Raw genomic sequence first — 17,045 nt, 5'->3', positions numbered from 1 at the left:
TTCTAACCCTATCCCTAACCCTAACTATAAGCATAAGTCTAACCCTAGCCTTAACCATGAGCATAACTCTAACTTTGGATTTGACTCTACCATAATTGGACTCTAACCTTAACCCTAACCTTAATTTTGATCCTAACTCAAACCCTAACCCTTTAAACTCTAACTTTAACCTTGACTCAAACCTTAACCCTAACCCTAACCTTAGCCTTACTATAACCCTAACATTAACCCTAATCATAACCATAACCATAACTCTAACCCTAACCTTAACCATGACCATAACATTAACCCTAACCTTAACCATAAACATAACTCTAATCTAAACCTTAACCATAACTCTAACCATAACCATAACCATAACTCTATCCCTAACTTTAACCATAGCTCAAACCCTAACCCTAACTCCAACCCTAACTCTAATGCTAACCCTAACCCTAATTCTATCCCTAAGGTTAACATTAACTATAATGGTAACTTTGTCCCTAACCATATATCTATGTATGACTATAACATTTTACATTACAATATCCTAAAAATAAAAAATATTTTTTTAATCTATGTTAAACTCCTTATATTAAATTTTAAAAAATATTTTGAAGCATAATTTTATAGTAACTTCATACAACTCTAATTAAAAATTAATTAACAATTTTATAGTAACCTTATCAAAATAAAAAATAAAAAGTAAATATTTTTCCTATTGCACCACGACTGCCACTAGCTTATATATACCTCTATATATATTACGCCGAGAGTAATCGTTCTCGAGCGCCGAGAGTAATCGTTCTCGAGGCGCCTATTTTCATTTTCATAAATTTCAACTATGATTAAAATAACTTTGGAATTAAATGAAAATAGGCGCCTCGAGAACGGCATAATATATATAGAGGTATATATACGCTAATAGACATTAAGAGTAGCAAAATATTTGTATTTCCTTAGAAATATAATCTTTTGACAACTCTAAATTAGCCGCATGAGAAATACGCCGAGATGTGTCCAATGGAGTAAACGAGAGGGGTATATTTGTATCCCATATCCCACATGCAGCAGCGGGAGGAGTGAAGGGACGCAAAGGCAGGTATAAATATGGAAGGAAGATATTTAACAAATCATACCTTTCTCGGCCTTTTGGCTAAGATCAAGTGTAGTATCTGTTCTTATCAGTTTAATATCTGATACGTGGCTCAATGAGCCACACGATATTAAATTAATTTCTTGAGGGGGAAGGCTCACACTGGTAGCTTGCTGCCAGAGCCTTCGCGCGTCGCTTCTGTATTGCACTACAGCAGAAGCCTGGCGCACCCCACAACCCCCAATTCAATTCATAAATCAATGCTGCTGTTGGCTTGATTGGCAGATTCTTATTTGCCTCGCTAGTTGCTCATTATCGCTTGGTTTTGCAGGATTTGAGTAAAGCTCTTTCTATTGAAAAGAACCAAAGTTGAATATCCATCTGTTGTTGCGTCTGGTACAGACTTCTTTGTCCGGCGAAACTCCGCGATTTCATTTCTTGGGGTTCGGAAAATCTGGAAAGCATACCAGGGCACCTGCTCATTTCATAAACGTGTCCTCTTTCCATTCCTCTTTGAAAAGCCTTGTATATTTCATCTACAGCTATTCCTGTGAATGTTAAACAAAGAATCTACTGCCTCCATGAAATTAGATGAAGTAGTAATGTGTTTCTAGGAATATATAGTTTTGCCTGATTTTTGCTGAATGTCCCTTCCAACCCTTAGGCTGAATTGATCTATGATATTTCTTGTAGGACTAGTCTACATTCTGTACACATTTCGCTTCACAAATGTCAGGTTTCTGCAGGTGTTAAACGCAATCCTTTTTAAAGCCTTACCTAAAACTGCTGCGTAGAAATCTCTTGAGCACTACTGGATATTCTTTACGAGAACATAAGAAAAGAAGTTCATGGATGTTTACAAGTAAGGAAGTATACGTGTGTGTAGTCCGTCAGTGCGGAGCCATGATTTTTAAATAGTAGGCGGATCATCCTGCATAGAATCAAAATAGTTCCATGCTTCTACCGCCAGTGAGGATTTCAGTCGTGATAACCTAGGTTTTTAAGGTTAATGCAGTCCAGCATAAACTTCTTTGTCCATGTCTGTTGTGTACAGATAAAATCAATCGTGACTATGAAGAAAACGGAGATTGATGTGATCCGATGGTCATGAGTCAGTGACAAAGAGCTTCCGAGGTTCCATGGTCCAATTGCCATCATAAAGACTTAGACTCGTCAGGGGTCAGCGACATTAATTAATTTCTGAGATTAATTCATCCCACCCTAGACTTATATGCCCACTGTACATGGTGTAGAAACCAAGGGAATTTGCAACGATAAAAGCTTCAGATATGAAGTTAATGTTGTCAAATCGGCGTAGACTAACCAGTGGATTTGAATCATTTAAGGTCAATGTGTTTTACCACAAAGCTTTAAAGACTAGGAACAATGGTCGTGTATTGAGGCAGATTTTAAGAATGATGATCCAGGTTGTGAGATTAGTATGGTTGTGGTGGCAGAGGAAGTGCTGATGGTACGAGGGTAGGTGCTAATGAAAATTTCTGCTATTATCAAAGTATTGAGTGTAATTTTTTATGAAGACATGTACGGAATTGGGACAGGTCGACCCAAAAGAACAGTACTGCTGGACATCAGAGAGGTGTGAAGAAATAGAAGTCTAAAACTGGCCCAATCACTCTGTATGTCAAATATTTACCCCTCTTATTTTTTGAAAAAAGAGGGGTAAAAACTTTATTGAATTTTAGAACAATTCAATACAAAACAGCAAAGAGCCAAAGCCCCAGAAACTAGAGACCACAAAAAGGACAAGAATTAGATCATCCCTCCCCAATACCACTTACATCTTCTACAAGAGTCCTCTCTAGGTCCTGACATAACTCGTAGGGCATTTGCTCCCACTTATCAATCTTCTCGCCATTTATATTTTCTAACGCCCATTTTGCCAGACAATCGGCCGCCCTATTCCATTCCCTTGGAATATGGGCATAAGACATTGAATCCATCAAAGAGCTAACTTGTAATATCTGCTGCACTATCGTAGACAATTGCCAGCTAACATCAGAAATCTTCCTCTCAAGGAGCAGATTGACCAGAACCTGAGTCAACCTCACAAATCACCTTACGCCACCTTAGAGCATAAGCCCGCTTCAAAGCATATATGATAGCCAAGCTTTCCATCCTATTAACAGTCTGCATCCCTTTATTAGCCGAGAAAATAAAAACCCACTGATCCAAAAGAATCCCTACCAATCCTACCAATCCCAGCCGGACCTGGATTACCCCTGGAAGAGCCATCCGTATTAATTTTCAAAAAACCAGCAGGAGGGGGTAGCCATCTCCCCATCCTCTGAACTTTTTGCTTCACACGTCTACCTCTCCTGACGCAAGCTGAGGCCAGAGATATCCCTTGTATACCAAACCTCTCAACCATCTCAGCATCACCTTTCTCAAGTGGCAACACAATCTCACTCTTAGCTTCGACAATATCTTGGATCATTCCCATAATTCTAATTCAAATATGTTGAATCCCCAATTTTTCACTCCAAAAAATTCTTTGGTTCCTTTCCAACCAAACTTGGCATAGCAGAAAGGTAGGTCCAACATACCAAACATCTTGCAAGAAGGGAGCCGAGGAGGGGGGACTTCCCAGTCTCATCCAAAACTTTGCCAGGGAGGAGGCATGAATGCACGGGCATTTCCAAACACCCCACCAGAAATGCCAAAGCTATAGGGTGAAGGATTAGTGGAAGAATAAGTGCGGAGAGTCTTCCTCCCCACCACTATAGAGAACACACTTCAAAGGGCCAGAAAAACCCCTCTTCCGAATATTGTCCCAAGTCAAACATTTATTCCAGACCAAAGTCCAAATAAAGCAATTACACTTTGGCCAAGAAAACGTATTCCAAACTTTCTTCCACCAATGAACCTTCCCTCTTGCAAATTATTGGGAGAGCAACTCCTGATACCTAGAAGAAACAGTGTAAGCACCCTTGGGATTAGAGGACCAGGCCAACACATCATTATCCATAAGGGCGCTACAGTTACAACATGAAAGAATGTAATAAAGCTTAGCGCACTCCACCTCCAAACCAAAAATAAGCCATTCCTTTGGGTTCTTCCATCTTGCCTCCACCAATTGCCCCTGAAGGGAAAAGGACTTAAAGTCACACACCCTTGACCATCCAGCTTCACAAAACCTCTGGGACAATATATGCAAATGAGGATATTGGACGACCATGGGAGGGTAGCCACCCCAAGAATCATGTCAGAAATGTGCCTCTGTCCCACTCTTGCAGATCTAGAATAGGCCACCCTTAATGAGCACAACCCCTTTCTTGAGAGTATTCCAATTCACCAAACCTTTCCCTGTCAAACTATACCGAGGGATATCTTTCTGTAGGATCCCTAGAAAGTACTTTTGAGACAAAATTCTGGCCCACACCCGGTCCTGTTCCACACACCATTGGCAATACAATTTGGCTGCCAGAGCAGTACCGGATAGCAATAATTGCCATAATCCAAGACCACCGAACTATTTTGGGCTACAAACAACCTCCCATTTAATAAAGCTCAACTTAGTTGATGATAAATTACCAGCCCATAAAAATTGTCTTGCTAAGGAATCAAGGCCCCTAACAAAGCTCATCAGTGCCACCTGAATCATACACCTATAGAGAGGAAGAGCTTGAACCACAGATTGGAGCAGTTGGACCCAACTAGCAAAGGATAGCCAGAGATGGGTCCAATGATTAACTTTGACACGGAGCTTATCCAGAATAACCTACCAAGAATCCCTAGACTGCCTGCTAGCTGAGATAGGAATCCCAAGGTATAGCAATGGAAGACTCCCAATTTGGAATTTGAGAATATGAGCAACTCTTCGCTAAACGAATGATGGAGTGTTGACGAAAAAAATGGAAGACTTGCCCTCGTTAATTAACTGGTCTGAATCAACAAGATAAACATCTAACAGCTTGCGCATATTAGAAGCCTCCCTAATGGTAGCCATGCTCATCAAAGCCGTATCATCCACAAACTATAGGTGAGATTGTACAGGAAGGCTCCCTCCCCATTGCCAGCCCTGAATGAAGCGCCCTTCTACATTCCTTTTTATCAACCGTTCCAAACCTTCCACCAGAAGAAGAAACAAGTAAGGAGAGAGGGGGTCACCTTGCCGTAAACCTCGAGAGGCCCCAAAGAGATTAGAATACTCCCCATTAATCAAAATTGAGAAAGAAGTTGAATTCACACAACTCATAACCCAACGAATCCATTCCTCCTCAAAACCAAAGGCTTCCAAAACCTTCTGGAGGAAGGATCAACGAATTCTGTCATAAGCCTTAGCCATGTCCAACTTGATGAACATAGCCTTGTCTTTAGAATTGGGTATGGAATGAATAGTCTCAGTAGCCACAACCACCCCATCGAAAATCTAGCGGCCCGCCACAAAGCCACTTTTTTCTTCAAAGATTAGCAGTGTAAGCCACTTTTTTAACCTATCAACAATCAACTTAGATAAAATTTTATAAGTAACATTGCAAAGAAAAATAGGGCGAAATTGACTTAACCGATCAGCCCCCTCCCCTTTGGGGATGAGAGCAAGGAAGGTAGAGTTAAGGGCCCAAAGCATTTGCAAATTTTATTGAGATTCTTGAACAACTGCCAGCAAATCTAATTTGATAATGTCCCAAAATTCTTGGAAGAACTCAATCGGGAAGCCATCTGGATTGGGAGCTTTTCCTTTATTCATCTGGAAAATAGTCTTCTCTAACTCCTCCAAAGATATGGCACTCATAAGATGCTCTTTCATTTCCAAAGAAACCAAAGAAGGAATACAAGAGAGGACCTGAGCCTCTTCAATCGAGTCCCCCTATGATTCCTCCCTAAATAAAGAAGCAAAATACTGCACAACTTCATTTGAGATATCCTGAGTAGAAGAGAGAACCTCCTGCCTATCAGTCACCAAAGTTGATATAGAATTACCATATCGTCTGGCCGTCACCAAATTGAAGAAGAAGGTAGTTTCTTATCACCCTCTTGAAGCCACTCAATCTGAGCTTTTTCTTTCCAAAAGATTTCCTCTCTTAGCTCCCATTCCTCCAAGGTTTTTAAAGCCCTAGCTTCCCCCTGCAACAAATATTCAGACACCCCATCCTCCTTAATCAACTTGGTAATATCATTCAACTTCGCTTGAGCCGCATTTTCCGCATGGTAAATGTTTCCGAAGCATTGCCGGTTCCACTGTTTGAGTTGATACTTCACATATTGGAGGAGCTTAGCAAAAATATACATTACTGTACCAAAAACAAGCCTACCATCCTTCCACCAATCAGCAATACATCCATAAAGGTCCAGGTCCCTTAACCACATGAGCTGGAATTTGAAAGGTGGCTTCTAAGGCAATCGGGCTAAAGAAATAACTAGCTTTATGGGCCAATGATCCGAACCTCTCCAATCTAATATCTCAAAATTGGAAGACCACAATCCGCCCACTCAAAAATAAGAAACCATGAAACGATCTAATCGTTCAGCAATGCACCTGTCACCCACCCTTCTATTGTTCCAAGTGAATTGACCATTGCTAGGCTTGATATCCACAAGATTGAATGCTGATATATTATCCTGGAATAATATAGAAGAGGGCTTAAGTCTTGTATTACCTCCCCTTTTTTCAGTTAAATCAAGAATAGCATTAAAGTTTCCAACAATAATCCATGGCAAGTAAGGAAATAAGCTACAAACAAAATGAATATTATTCCATACAAGAAGTTTACCTTGGAACTCAACAGAAGCATAGACATTGGAAAAAAGAACAGATTCTCCCAATTCAGGGCACAAAGAAACCATGGATAAGGAGGACTTAAAGGAAATCTATGACAAAGGTTGGATCTTTCGTGGGTTCCACAGACATGCCACACCCCCCGAAGATCCTTGAGCTCCAATGCACTGACATTGACCATTCTTCCACAATTTAGGTGCTATACTCATCATACATTCAACAGAAACCTTGGTCTTCTAAAGAAAAAGAACATCGGGAGAATGACTTCTAACTAACTCCTGAACAACTTTTTGTCTAGGGCCGCTGTTCAAGGCTCGTGGCTAACTAGCCGACCCAATTGTCATTATTGTCAATTTTTTATTAAATAAAAATATAAAAAATTTGGTAAAATAATTTTAAAATTAATTATTAAATCTACTCTAAATTTAATTTAGTCTATTGCGTAGACGCTTCCCTGTTCGAGCCCCTTACATTCCAAGAAATAATGATCATTTCAGAGGAGTAGAAAAATGGGAATCAAACGTCTTAACAGATCCTGATTCCACCAAAGTCTACCCTATCATCTTAATCTTCTCCAAATCCTTCTTTCGTCCTATTTTAATGCTTTTTTCTGAAACCCCCTTCCTACCATCCTTTTGAAGAATGCCCAGATGAGGAGAAAACTTACCCTGCTTATCCATATCCAAAACAACAGTTCGTGTAGGAAGAGCAACGCCCTCTTCTCCCTGTACCAAATCAACATTTGGCCCTAATATCATCTGAGCCTCTGTCTGCCCATCTGTGACCATAGGCATGGCAGATTCCACATGAGGAGCAGGAGGAGGAATGGAAGAGGTATTCTCCAGTCCAAAATCCGCCACAAATTGATCTACACTGATTAATCTTGGATTAACTTTTTGCTGACCCAATTCATCCAAGACCTCAAACCTATTGAAAGTATCCTCATCTTGTCTCTCCATTAGAGTCCTCTTCTGACCTCTATTTCAGTTTCGAGCCTTAACTTGAACAAAACCCTCAGCATCCTTGCCCTCACCAGAAACAGGCTTCTTCCCTTTATCGGCGCCAGGAGTGTTACGAGGAGGCGGAGGCTGCTGCTCCACTGACTTGACATTCGAGCATCTTTGCAACAGGTGGCCATATTCATGATAGAGGTGGCATCGAAAAAGGTCTCATAATCCAATTGTTGCACCCAAGAATGTGAGCTCGCACACATTTTCACACATTTCTACCGCATCTGGCAATGGTCTACTCAAATCAAGTTCCAGACAAATTCGAGCAAAAGTCATTACTTTCTTACCCAAGGTTTGTGTTGAAGACCCCATTGGCTTTCCGAACATCAATGCAAGCATATGAAGAACATCCTCACAACAACATTCTATTGAAAATTTAGGTAAGCGAACCCACACCGAAACACGATTTGGAAGCTCCTCAAAGGGATTAAATCCTGCATGCCATGGCTTGATGAATAGCCCAACCTAGTTGTAAAAATAGGTCCCGCCCTCAAAAACCCTATTGCGATCAGCCGAGCAAATAAATGTGACCATGAAAAAGTTATTTGCAAGCAACGTGACCTCCATTTCGCCCTCTGGTTCCCAAATTCTCCGAGCTCAATTTTTCAGAAATTAAAGAGAAACTCTTAATCCCAAGAATTTGCAATACAGCAAGTGCTTATAATAGTATTCAACATCGTCAGCAATCATTTCAAAAGGGATTACCAATTTGGGTCTTTCTTTGTAGTGCTCGAGGCAGCCATTAATCTTCATGATCCGAGATCCCTCAGGCGAGCTCAATTCCGTAGCTCTTGTAATCTGAGAAAAGAGGGCATTTTCAAAAACCCTCGCCCCTTGTCCCGGCGGACTCAAGCGCACCGCAGCATGAAAGTCCATATCAGGCGCAGCCCTAGAAGGCTCACCCATAGCCATAGCCACACACGGCCTTGGGCAATCCATAGCAAGGGAATCCATCCAGGCACCTCCACAAAGACGAGCAACCTACCCGCAGAGAGGCGTCCAAAAAAGGGCAAACCAGTGCCTTCGCTGACGAATGCAGCAGCTCCCCACCCCCACACAACTGAACAACCACCCTCCACCTTCTCATGCACAATAAGAACAGAGACAAGCTAGAGCATGGCTGCCCTAGCTCGGCGTCGAGTTGCAGAAACTCGCCAGTCACTGCATCCCGTCCAATCTCCTTCAGAGTTTTTTTCAAGGACAGGTATATCATTTACCCCCCTTATTCAAAATCCATCTTAACTCACATTTTTCTGTGAATGATGTTGAAAATATAACTGTCTTGTGTACCATTTGTTCATTGCAAAATGTCCAAGTTATTGTTGGTTTATGTTTATGTTTTTACAAATTACCGCTTGATGATATGACCATTATTTAACCTAAAATGGCACAAACTTCGATTGTGATATTGATCAGAAGCAACTAAATAAGCTGAAGTGAATGGGCACAGTTCATGTGCCTGCCATGAAAACTGCTCTGTAATCAGTTCTCAGTGAACATAAGCGGTTCAGAAGCACAGTGGTCGGTAGATGACCTTTAACGATACTTGTGTGAGTTATGTAATTTCTGTGGGCTTAATTTTTCTTTAGTCAATGCAAATAGTTTAGCTTTTACAAATAGCTGTGTAACTACTCCTACCAGAAGGGATTCGTTACAAAGACAAGAAAGGTAGTTGGTATCAAGTTTTCACAGTTGTAGCAGTATTCAAAAATAAAGATGGTATCAGTTTTTCAGATTGTAGCAGTATAAAAAAAATGGAATCAGTTTTCACATTAAAGTAGCATTCAAAAGATTTTAGATTGAAATTTTGATTTAAGCATACACAACTAATTGGAGAAGCAGTCTTATGAAGAAAACAGTGAGGCTGAAGAAAATAAAAATGAGGCCAAGTCTAAATGGCGTGTAAGAAGTGCAACGGTCACCGACAATTACTCTTCCCTCTATCTTCGTTTATCATCTGTTCTCTCTTGATATTTGGAGGAAAAAAACACATTTGTATGGAAATGAGAAAAGTCTTTGTATCCGCTGTTACAGTTTTAAGACATTCTCATGTTTTTCTTGTGGGTCTAATCATATATTGATGAATCACATAATTTGATTTTGTCCCTGTAAACTTCTGCTCTTCTTTTTACCATAATTAATTGCTGTTTGTTCTGTTCTATTAATGTTTTAAATTGCTTAACATCAACCAAGGAATGTCATCCAAACAAATTCAGCACACCAAGAATGAAGCAACTATTAGTTGTTATGACTTTCTCTGTCTGGGGTATGCTCTTCGTTGACTGCTTTGATTAGATGGTTTCATATTTCTTAAAATAGTATTTTCACATTGTGTGTTAATATAGTATTCATATTAGTGCTTTATTTCAATAATAAATATATGATGAATTTGCAGTTTTCATACAGAGACCGGTGGCATTTCTATGTGTGCTCTATATAACAATGCAGGAATAGTACATAGGTCCTTTTAAAATTATCTCTACTTATAAATGATTTCATTTACATTGGATTAGCTGGATACAACTCATTGGATCAACTGGCTACAACTGATTGCATCTATTTCTATTGTTACAGTGGTACTATTGTTACATTTACATTGGATGAACTGGATACAACTGATTGCATCTATTTCAATTGTTGCAGTATCTGGATTTGTCTACATGTTCGTATCATATTTTGGAATAACTGAAGCTCACTTTTGAATTGGGACATAGAAACTCATAACTGAATTCATAACCGATATTGACTAAAACCTTGCATTGTTGATACAAATGCTAGTCATAACCATATGGAGACACTAGACAAATGAAATCTTAAAACAACAGAATAAAAGAAGGATTAGAGAACTCTATTCAAAGCGTCTAAATTGAATAGTCAATGTCTGAATTTTTTTTGCTGCATAAGATTCTGGTCGCTGAAACCTAGCCTAATTGTCCATTCGTTCGAGGCTAGGGTTGTAAGATTCTTCTTAGAAGATTGCAGCATCCTTAACGAACTGTAACCCCTCACATGGAATTCAAGATGCTTTGTCTGAAGATTTGTTAGAAGGGCACATGATGGTCTGGTTGAAAAGTCGAGAGAACATTTCATGATCTGTATAGATCAAAATCTTGGTGTCAGTAATGCTGACGATTTTCTCTAGCAGCTTTTTTTTTCAATAGAAACATAGCCTAAACTATTGAAGGCCCGACAACTGTCATTCTTATTAGAGCTAGACATCTCTTGTTTCAAATCTCCATGCTTGTTTGTATGTGATGAAGTAATTTGAAGAGTCTGGTGCATAAATTCTCATACAGAAACATTTTAAAGTATTTTATAGTTAAAACTTTTTTATTAACTATCATCGGATCATTGTTTCCACCAGGATAGTTACGTACAAGTTAGAAGATTTGTTAGGTTAGAACAGTTTCCTTTATTTTGTGTTAGTTGATTCATTGGATGTTAAAATTTAGGCTCTAAAGAAATTGTTAACAATAGAAGTTTGAGAGATTATTTTTGTTGTAATTTAAAAAGATATTTTGTAGAGATTGTTTTCGTAAATTGTTATTGCAGAATAATTCTTTCCAGCAGAAAGAATCATGTTAGTTTCATTTATCTTCTAAATGAGACAGTTAACTGATATGTTTTCTTCTTAGAGAAGATTAATTGAGGTTCGTCTTTCAAGTCCATGCATACTCACAAATTGTTACACTCAGAACTCTTGTTAAGAAAAAATGTGGAAGTTCATTATATTCAATTGAGATCAAGAAAATATAATGATAAAAGCATTGCTCCTGTTTAGAAAAATGATCAAATTGAAATAAGAAAGTCGTAAGATTTCTTGGAAAAATATAATTATATTTATATAACAAAATTGCTCATGTTTGAGAAACCAGGAAGAACAGACACATTACACTAAGAAATCTGAAAATTTAATTGGGATTAACTAGCTTCAAACCTTTTTACTTTCATTTAGCTCATCATCATAAATTTCATTTTTATTTGGTTAGGGTAGATAAATTTCAGTTTGTTGCACAATTTGTCTGTGATGCCACATCCTAAAATCAATAAATACTAGGCTTCATCAACACAACATCATATTAAGGAATCAACCATTTTGGTTATGACTATACCAACCATAAAAGTTGTGAGCCATTGTAATGTGCTTAAATGGAAATCAATTGTTTGCTGTTAATCAAGGTCCGGTATTCTCAATAATATCATATTTTGTGTTAAAAATGATACTGCTGTAAAAAAAAAGAGTATGCATTTGTAGAAGCAACACATATTATTCCATGTGATTGTATTGTGCCATCAAATTCTTTGGAATGAATAAATTTATGGATACCATGATTTTGTGAAGATGAGTAAATTATAAACATTTCAAACCAAGTTGTAAACACTATCAGGCCAACTAGCATGTCACATGTTTGATAGGATGTCAATAGACTATATAAATGAACAAATTTATGAATTGTGGAAATTAACTATTGTAGTCACTAATTATTAATCTCCTATCGTAAACAATTATTAAACTGTTGAAAACAAATTCTTAGCTAATATCGAAAAAACAACACAACTGCAACTTCACTTATAAAGTACAAAAAGAAATGCGCAACACAATGAACACAATATTTTCGGACAAATTGTCCTTGGAAAAACCCCTAAGGGAAAACCAATTCTACAGATGAGGTATTATATTAAACTTCAGCAAATCAAGAGATACAAAATTCCTTGCCTCTCATTGGCAGAACTCCGACAACCTCCTAATTTCTCCCGCTGATATTCCCCACTGCTATTCCCACGCTAACACTACGCCCTTGCTAACACTGCAAGACTATTTGCTAACACTGCAAACTTACAAACTCATTTTCTTGCACTGCAAATGTTTCCCCAAACTTCTTGTTCTCCAAATGCCCCCTTGACCTCCTTTTATACTACTGTTGTTGGTAAATCAATGACCGAGATTGATTCTCAATCGACGGTCGAGATTAAAACAAGTTAACAACCCTAACCAAGTTGGTTTCTAGTTGTTTCCAAAAGTGGTCAACCAATTAACAAATATTTGTCTCTAATCTAACCAATTAGTTAGCAAAACAATTACTTGCTAAATAATAGCATATGGACAAACAACTATTCAAAGCTAACTAAACTAACACTCCCTCTTTGTGAGGAAGCTATTCTGCATGACACCTAACTTATCTCTGAAGAAGATAAATTTTGCCTTCCCCAATGCCTTAGTCAGAATGTTTGCTACCTGCTCCGCTGTAGGTATGTACTATAGCTGAACAACTCCCCGTTGTACACAATCTCTGATGAAGTGATATCTGGTATATATATGTTTAAACCTATCATGAAACACTGGATTCTCAGACAACTTGATGCAACTTTGATTATCACAATGTATCACAGTAGTCTCAACCTTCTGACCAAACAAAGCTACTAACAACTTCCGAAGCCATATAGTTTCACATGTCACCATGCTAGCTGCTATGTATTCCGCTTCTACTGAACTTAGAGCCACAGGCTTCTGCTTCCTGCTGAACCAAGAAACAACTCTTGATCCCAAGCTGAAACAACACCCTGAAGTGCTCCTTTTGTCCGTTGTACTTCTTTCCCAATCTACGTCAGTATAGCCTCTCAACCTAATACCTTCACCTCAAACATATTTGATCCCATACTCAACTATACCATGCAAGTAACACAATACATGCTTGGCTGCTGTCCAATGCATTCTCTTTGGTTCAACCATGAGCTGACTAAGAGAGTTAACTACAAATGCTATATTTGGCCTAGTGTTGACCAAATACATAAGCAAACCAATCAATTGTCTGTATAAAGTGGGATCTACATCCTTTTCCCTGGATGTATCTACCTTCCTCCAATTTGTGATCATCGGTGTAGACATGGCTTTACAATCCTCTATCCCGAATTTCTTCAAGATTTCAATGCAGTATTTCCCTTGACCAAGAAAAATCTCCCCATCTGTCTGCCACACTTCCATGCCTAGAAGGTAGTGCATAAGTCCCAAATCCTTCATCTTGAACTCTTCTGCAAGGTTCCTCTTGTAGTCCACTATGAGCCCTAGTGAACCTATAAGAAATGGGTCGTCCACATAAAGAACAAGAATGAGAATCTCACCCCCAGCCACCAAGTAGTAGAGGTTAGCATCCGCTTCACTCTTCACAAAGCCCATTTTCTGCAAGTATGTATCAATGCGCTCATACAACGCTTTAGGAGCCTACTTGAGTCCGTACAATGCTTTCTTCAATCTACACACGTGAGTCTCTTTGCTATGTGCTACAAAGCCTTCTAGTTGTTCTATGTATACCTCCTCCTTCAACTCACCATTAAGGAATGCTATCTTGACATCCATTTGATGGATCTGCCATCCCATGTGTGCTGCACGTGAGATTACAACTTGTATAGAAGTATACTTGGCAACTAGAGAAAATGTTTCCTCATAGTCTATTCCCTCCTTTTGAGAGAACCCCTTTGCTACGAACCTCGCCTTGTATTTCTTGATGCTACCATCTACACCGTGCTTTATCTTATAGATCCAGCATGATCCAACTACTGCCCTATCTATTGGTCTGGGCACTACCTCCCACACATCATTTTGCATTATTGAGGAATATTCCTCAACCATAGCATCTTGCCATACTTGATGTTTTGTAGCTTCCTGATAGCTAGAAGGCTCACTATCTACCAACTAATTAACTAATGCCACATAGTCATTGAACTTGGCTGGTTGTCTCCGATATCTAGTACTCTTCCCAGGAGCTTCCACAAACTCCTGAGTATCCCTTTGTGTATCCGGAACCTCATGGTTCTTGCTACCAATTGTAGAGGATGAAATGTCAATCTCTAAGTCCTCTAGATGCATTTCCTATTGCACCTATTGCTCCATACTTTGTGAATCTTCACTACCTGAGTCTACACTTGTACTGGTAACTATACTTGAGCTTTTTTGCCCTTGACTCGGTCTTGGAGCTTCTGTTGGCTGTTCACTCTGATCATCTACTGGCAAATATCTGGATCTCTTGAATGCCTTGTCCTCCATGAACTTGACATCATGTTTGACAATAATTCTTATAGTCCCCGAAATGAAAATCGTATATGCCTTTGAGGTCTCATTGTACCCAACAAAGTACCTCTCTGCAGTCTGATCTAATTTTGTACATGTATCTCCAGGAATATGACAATACACAAAACTCCTAAATATCCTGAAGTGACCAACATCTGGCTTCTTCCCTGTGAAAGCCTCCTCTGGTGTCATCTTCCCTAACACATTGTGTGGAACTCTATTATGAATGTAGACTGCTGTATTACACGCCTCTGCCCATAAGTAATGGGGCATGTCCTGGTCATGTAGCATAGCTCTTGCTGCCTCCGATATAGAATGGTTCTTCTTCTCAGCAACTCCATTCTACTATAGATTGTAAGGAACAATCCATTCTCTCTTGGTTCCTTCTCTAGTATAGAACTCTAGGAAGACATTTCCTTTGTACTCGCCTCCATTGTCTGACCGAAGAACCTTTATCTTCCTGTCAAATTCTCCACAAGAGCCTTGAACTCTTGGAATCGACTGAAAACCTCATCCTTAGTCTTCAAGAAGTATATCTAGGTCTTTCTGGAGAAATCATCAATAAAAGTAACATAGTACTAATATCCTCTGAGAGATTTCGTTGACATTGGTCCACAAACATTTGAATGTACTAGATCAAGAACATCCTCACATTTGGTGTCACTCCTTGCAAAAGATGCTTTCGCGAACTTCCCCAACACACATCCCTTACATACATTGTCATGCTCTGTGCTCACCTCTGGAACACCTATCACTGTCTCACGAAGCAATCTAAGTGCTCCATGATGAATGTGGCCCATCCTCCTATTTCATAGCTCTCCAAGATCTCTAGGATTACTGCTGCTCATGAGTGCCTTAGGAGTATCAAACTGTAATCTATAAAGGTGACCACTCCTAACTCCAATAGTTATGGGCGATTTCCAATCCTTGTGCTTAATCAATACATTTGTCCCTCTAAAGAGTACATTATACCTCCTATCCTGAAGAACAGATATAGAAATCAAATTCATACCTAAGCTTGGCACATACAACACATTATGAAGTGGAATTATCTTTCCATTCTCCCTCTGAAACTAAATAGTCCCTTTCCCAACAGGGTTGAGTTTGGACAAGTTTCCCTTAGAAATCTGGATGTTGGTGTCCTCCTTGTAACTGGAGAAAGTACTCTCTAACTCCTGTCATATGAAATGATGCACCACTATCTATATACCAAACACACTATGAGGTTGAGCTAACCATACAAGCTATGAGTGCAAACTCATCTTCCATTCTATTGGAGAGTTCTTTTGCACTTGCTGAAGCTGCCACCTACTTCTTACCCTTCTTGCTCTCTGGGCAATCACTGACATAGTGGCCAAACTCGTGATGTCCAAAGCACTTGACCTTAGAAAGGTCCTTCTTCTTCTTCTTCTCACTTTGTGAATTCAATCCTTTGCTAGATCCCTTCTTTGCTTTCCCTTTACCCACTAGGGCAACATTCTCTTGTTCCACCTCATTTTTCTGACTCTTGTTGGCCCCATTGACAAGACTTAGTCTAAACTCCTCCTAAGTGAAATCAATCCATAGTCGATCCCAACTCAGTAAAGTATCTCGTCCACTGACAACTTGAACAAAGACACTCCATTGTTTAGTAAACCCATTTAGGGCTATTCTCACTAGCTCGTCATCACTAGGGCTATCTCCAACAACTGCTAACTTGTCCATGACAAGTCTCAGCCTGGTGAGGTAACTTGTGATGTCTTCTCCCTGGTTCATCTGGGTATTCTTTAGCTCCTCTCTAAGAATCAACTTCTTGTTGGTGGTAGCATTCTGGTACAGATTTAGAATGGCGTTCCACATCTTCTTCGTTGTATCTAGCTTCGAGATATGTGGAACAATATGATCCTTGACACCATCAAGGATTATTCTCCTTGCCTTGGCATCTTCCTTCTTGTATGTTGCAAGCTATGTAGCATCTATAGGTACAGCCAAACCAATGGTAGCATAATCTTTGATACCATTCTCTTCCAACAATAAAGAATGTCGGACCTTCTAGACACCAAAATTTGAGGCACCATCCAATCTGTCTTGATCTCTCAAACTAGCTGAAGCCATCTCAAGGGTTTAAAGCAATAATAAATCTAAAGAGATCAAAATTTCTTTCCTAAGGCAAAACTC

At 39.2% G+C, this 17,045-nt stretch overlaps 1 long non-coding RNA gene and 1 other non-coding gene across 2 annotated transcripts; both read left to right on the top strand.

Annotated features, from left to right (window-relative positions):
- Positions 1-1,114: 1,114 nt before the first annotated feature.
- On the top strand, positions 1,115-1,310 carry LOC149578531 (U2 spliceosomal RNA). Its single transcript, XR_016357432.1, has one exon. It is a non-coding gene; the product is annotated as a U2 spliceosomal RNA (small nuclear RNA).
- A 7,206-nt stretch (positions 1,311-8,516) lies between these two features.
- On the top strand, positions 8,517-9,892 carry LOC149578530 (uncharacterized). Its single transcript, XR_016356451.1, has 2 exons — positions 8,517-9,026; positions 9,239-9,892. It is a non-coding gene; the product is annotated as an uncharacterized LOC149578530 (long non-coding RNA).
- Positions 9,893-17,045: the final 7,153 nt, after the last annotated feature.

Source organism: Cupressus sempervirens, chromosome 1 (genome assembly GCF_028749045.1).
Source record: "Cupressus sempervirens isolate cs-2001-9-10 chromosome 1, ASM2874904v1, whole genome shotgun sequence".
NCBI lineage: Eukaryota > Viridiplantae > Streptophyta > Pinopsida > Cupressales > Cupressaceae > Cupressus > Cupressus sempervirens.
The sequence above is the reverse complement of the archived record's forward strand: the minus strand, read 5'-3'. Positions and strand labels throughout refer to the sequence as shown.